At 40.5% G+C, this 6065-nt stretch overlaps 1 pseudogene; it reads right to left on the reverse strand.

The window, feature by feature from the left end:
• Positions 1 to 214: 214 nt before the first annotated feature.
• Positions 215 to 6065, reverse strand: part of LOC135560295 (voltage-dependent T-type calcium channel subunit alpha-1G-like) — a 13029-nt pseudogene continuing 7178 nt past the window's right edge.

Raw genomic sequence — 6065 nt, forward strand, 5'->3', positions numbered from 1 at the left:
AGAAGGGATACTGGTCTGTAGTTGTATGATATACGGAGGGATCACTCACTGTAGGTTTTTTCAGACCAGTCTATACTAGTGCATCACTCTACCTCTATTGAAGATACGGAAGGGATCACTAGCCAGCGGTCAGGGATCAGTTGATGAGCGACCATGGTGAGGTAAGGGAGGAGGTCTCCGGAAATGGTCTGGAGAAGAGAGGAGGGGATCAGGGTCAAGCGGGCAGGTTGTATACAGGCGGCCGGCCGATCACAAGACGCGAGATTTCATCTGGAGAGAGAGGGGAGAAAGAGGTCAGAGCACAGGGTAGGGCAGTGTGAGCAGAACCAGCGGTGTCGTTTGACTTAGCAAACGAGGATCGGATGTAATACCCAACATATATTAGATCGACCTTCTTTTCAAAATGGTTGACTAAGTCATCTGCAGAGAGGAGGAGGGGGTAGGGGTCTAGGAGGATTCAGGAGGGAGGAGAAGGTTGCAAAGAGCTTCCCAGTCTAGGGTTAGAGGCAGATGCTCTGGAATTTAGATATATTAGAAAGTGGCTTTAGCAGCAGTACCAGAGAGAAGAGGAAAATGTTAGAGAGGAGGGAGTGAAAGGATGTCAGGTCCGCAGGAGGCAGTACCAGTTTTCATTTACCCAACATATATTAGGCTGCCCGGAGCCCTGTTCTGTGAGCTATTAGCAATGAGTACCAGTCGAGCCACGGAGCGGGAGGGGAGGACCGAGCCAACCTGGATTAGATATAGGGGACATAGAGAGTCAAACCCATGCAGAAAGGATATACAGTACCAGTTGAGGAGGCAGAATCAGGAGATAGGTTGGAGAAGGTTTGAGCAGAGGGAAGAGATGATAGGATGGAAGAGGAGACCCAACATATATATTATATAGTACGAAGGTTGGGACGGCGCGATACCATCCGAGTAGGGGCAGTGTGGGAAGTGTTGGATGAGAGCGAGAGGGAATATTAGGATACAACCAGGTAGTGGTCGGAGACTTGGAGGGAGTTGCAACGAGGTTAGTGGAAGTACAGCATCTAGTAAAGATGAGGTCGACGTATTTCCTGCCTTGTGAGTAATACCCAAGGTGAGAGGGTGAGGTCAAAAGAGGAGAGGAGTGGAAAGAAGGAGGCAGAGAGGAATGAGTCAAAGGTAGGCGTACCAGTCTAAAGATCACCACAGAACTGTGAGATATGAGCCGTCCTCAGGAAAGGAGCTTATCAAGGCATCAAGCTCATTGATGAACTCTCCAGTCTAGGAACCTGGAGGGCGATAAATGATAAGGATGTTAAGCTTGAAAGGGCTGGTAACTGTGACAGCATGGAATTCAAAGGAGGCGATAGACAGATGGGTAAGGGGAGAAAGAGAGAATGACCACTTGGGAGAGATGAGGATCCCGGTGCCACCACCCCAACATATATTATATGACCAGAAGCTCTCGGGGTGTGCGAGAACACGTGGGCAGACGAAGAGAGAGCAGTAGGAGTAGCAGTGTTGTCTGTGGTGATCCATGTTTCCGTCAGTGCCAAGAAGTCGAGGGACTGGGGAGACATAGGCGGAGATGAACTCTGCCTTGTTGGATCACTCAGATCGGCAGTTCCAGAGGCTACCGGAGACCTGGAACTCCACGTGGGTCAGTGCGCGCTGGGACCACCAGATTATTAGATATACAGTACCAGTCTATACTAGTAGATCCTCACTAATACCCAGCGTTTGTATGGTCTGTGCAGACTAATAGAGAATACAGGGATAGACAGACACATAGTTGACAGGCTACACAAGAGGCTACGCTAATGCAAAGGAGATTGGAATGACAAGTGGACTACACGTCCAGTCGAGTGTTCAGAGAGTTAAGCTTACGTATACAAGAATCTTATTGACTAAAATGATTAAAATATACAGTACTGCTGAAGTAGGCTAGCTGGCAGATATACTGCGTTGTTAACTAAGTACCCTAGTTGGCATTGGTACTGTCTAGTTGATCACACTACACTAATCAATATCAGTTCCGTTGAGTGTAATAGTTTCTACTGTGCTGCTATTCGGGGCTAGCTGGCTAGCTAGCAGTGTTGATTACGTTACGTTGCGTATAAAGAACGACAATAGCTGGCTAACTAACCTAGGAAATCGCCAGTCTAGACTACACAATTATCTTTGATACAAAGTACCTGTGTAGCTAGCTATAGATAGCTCACGATCAAACAAATCACAGTACCGTTGTACTGTAATGAAATGAAATGAAAAATGTGATACTACCTGTGGATATACGACGAAATCACTAATACCCAATTGTTGAGTGCAGTACCAGTTCTGTTCGGTAGACGTTGGCTAGCTGTTGGCTAGCTAGCAGAGTCTCCTATGTTAAGGACGACCATAAAACTACACACTCTAAACTACACAATTATCTTGGGTACCAGTCTAAGACAGCAAAGACAACTATGTAGCTAGCTAACACTACACTAATCAAGTCGTTCAGTTGTAGTGTAATAGTTGTGCTGCTAATACCAGTATACTAGTGGACTAGCTAACGGTGGACGTTAGCTAGCTGGCTAGCTGCAGGGCAGTGTAGACTGCGTTAGGATCGTACCAGAAATAGATAATTACGCAATTATCTATGATATAAAGTACCAGCTGTCACTCAGCTAGCTAACAAGAAATTGATAAGATTAGATCAAATCAAACATTGTACTATAATGAAATGTAATGAAATGTAATGAAATGTAATACTACCTGCGGACCGAGTGCAGATGCGACCGCTCGCTCCAACCCGGAAGTACAATCCTAATACCTAACATATATTATATATAAAGTACCAGTCTATACTAGTAGATCACTAATACCTAACATATATTATATATACAGTACCAGTCTATACTAGTAGATCACTAATACCCAACATATATTATATATACAGTACCAGTCTAGTAGATCACTCACTAATACCCAACATATATTATATATACAGTACCAGTCTATACTAGTAGATCACTCACTAATACCCAACATATATTAGATATACAGCACCAGTCTAGTAGATCACTAATACCCAACATATATTAGATATACAGCACCAGTCTAGTAGATCACTAATACCCAACATATATTATATATACAGCACCAGTCTATACTAGTAGATCACTCACTAATACCCAACATATATTAGATATACAGCACCAGTCTAGTAGATCACTCACTAATACCCAACATATATTATATATACAGTACCAGTCTAGTAGATCACTAATACCCAATATATATTATATATACAGTACCAGTCTATACTAGTAGATCACTCACTAATACCCAATATATATTAGATATACAGTACCAGTCTAGTAGATCACTAATACCCAACATATATTAGATATACAGCACCAGTCTAGTAGATCACTAATACCCAACATATATTATATATACAGTACCAGTCTAGTAGATCACTAATACCCAACATATATTAGATATACAGTACCAGTCTATACTAGTAGATCACTAATACCCCACATATATTATATACAGTACCAGTCTAGTAGATCACTAATACCTAACATATATTATATATACAGTACCAGTCTATACTAGTAGATCACTAATACCCAACATATATTAGATATACAGTACCAGTCTATACTAGTAGATCACTAATACCCAACATATATTAGATATACAGTACCAGTCTATACTAGTAGATCACTAATACCCAATATATATTATATATACAGTACCAGTCTATACTAGTAGATCACTCACTAATAACCAACATATATTATATATACAGTACCAGTCTAGTAGATCACTAATACCCAACATATATTAGATATACAGTACCAGTCTAGTAGATCACTCACTATTACCCAACATATAATATATATACAGTACCAGTCTAGTAGATCACTAATACCCAACATATATTATATATACAGCACCAGTCTATACTAGTAGATCACTCACTAATACCTAAAATATATTAGATATACAGTACCAGTCTAGTAGATCACTCACTATTACCTAAAATATATTAGATATACAGTACCAGTCTAGTAGTTCACTAATACCCAACATATATTAGATATACAGTACCAGTCTATACTAGTAGATCACTAATAACCAACATATATTATATATACAGTACCAGTCTAGTAGATCACTAATACCCAACATATATTATATATACAGTACAAGTCTAGTAATACCCAACATATATTATATACATATATTATATACATTTATACTGATAACAAGTTCAAACAGGTGCCATAAATACAGGTAACGAGTGGAGGACAGAGGAGCCTCTTAAAGAAGAAGTTACAGGTCTGTGAGAGCCAGAAATCTTGCTTGTTTGTAGGTGACCAAATACTTATTTTCCACCATAATTTGCAAATAAATTCATTAAAAATCCTACAATGTGATTTTCTTGGATTTATTTTTCTCATTTTGTCTGTCATAGTTGAAGTGTACCTATGATGAAAATTACAGGCCTCTCCCACCTTTTTAAGTGGGAGAACTTGCACAATTGGTGGCTGACTAAATACTTTTTTTGAGAGAAACCTTCCCCCTTTACACGAGTAAGAAGCGAGGGCCAGCCGACTAGATCATACAGGTTGTGGCAGTGGGTAGTATATGGGGCTTTGGTGACAAAACGGACGGCACTGTGATAGACTGCATCCAATTTTCTGAGTAGAGTGTTGGAGGCTATTTTGTAAATGACATCGCCGAAGTCAAGGATTGGTAGGATAGTCAGTTTTACGAGGGTTATGTTTTTGCAGCATGAGTGAAGGAGGCTTTAATTGCGAAATAGGAAGCCCGTTTCTAGATTTAATTTTGGATTGGAGATGTTTGATATGAGTCTGGAAGGAGAGTTTACAGTCTAGCCAGACACCTAAGTATTTGTAGTAGACCGAAGTCAAGGATAGGTAGGATAATGTTGGGGAATAATCAGAATTTGTTGGTAACATAGGTAAGATGTTTTATATTCATCATAATGTTTGTAAGTTACTTCTCATCAGAATGTGTTTGTATAATACTGTGACAGTATCTGTTCTGTGTCAAGACTAAGTTACTTGGACCGGAGGAAGGGGAGAGGTCAAGCGTGTATCTCTGGGCTCCACAATGTCTGTGTGCCAGTCAGTGTGTCTCTGTGATCTTGTCAAGATAGGATGGATTTGATATATGCCTGTTGATATGAGGGTGGATGTGATATATGCCTGTTGATATGAGGATGGATGTGATATATGCCTGTTGATATGAGGGTGGATGTGATATATGCCTGTTGATATGAGGGTGGATGTGATATATGCCTGTTGATATGAGGGTGGATGTGATATATGCCTGTTGATATGAGGGTGGATGTGATATATGCCTGTTGATATGAGGGTGGATGTGATATATGCCTGTTGATATGAGGGTGGATGTGATATATGCCTGTTGATATGAGGATGGATGTGATATATGCCTGTTGATATGAGGGTGGATGTGATATATGCCTGTTGATATGAGGGTGGATGTGAAATATGCCTGTTGATATGAGGATGGATGTGATATATGCCTGTTGATATGAGGGTGGATGTGATATATGCCTGTTGATATGAGGATGGATGTGATATATGCCTGTTGATATGAGGATGGATGTGATATATGCCTGTTGATATGAAGGTGGATGTGATATATGCCTGTTGATATGAAGGTGGATGTGATATATGCCTGTTGATATGAGGGTGGATGTGATATATGCCTGTTGATATGAGGGTGGATGTGATATATGCCTGTTGATATGAGGGTGGGTTTATGGTTCTGAGTTTGAGAAAAGCACATAGTTTAGGAGACAAAGCTGAACGATAATTTATAGCCAATGCTGTCTGGCTGTGTGTGTCTTTGCTATAAAGGATCTCAGTTGCAATGTGTAAGGGGACTCTCAGAGAATTCAATGATAGACACTGACTTGATCTGAGAGTCACAGGGTTGTGATGGAGCTCATATAATTAAAGATGGACTTTGATAACTAACTCTGACTTGTGGGTGGTTTGCTCTCATGATTTGGTAAATAGAGGAAATTTCCACGACAATAGTCAGTT

The sequence above is a fragment of the Oncorhynchus nerka genome, linkage group LG15 (genome assembly GCF_034236695.1).
Source record: "Oncorhynchus nerka isolate Pitt River linkage group LG15, Oner_Uvic_2.0, whole genome shotgun sequence".
Classification (NCBI taxonomy): Eukaryota; Metazoa; Chordata; class Actinopteri; order Salmoniformes; family Salmonidae; genus Oncorhynchus; species Oncorhynchus nerka.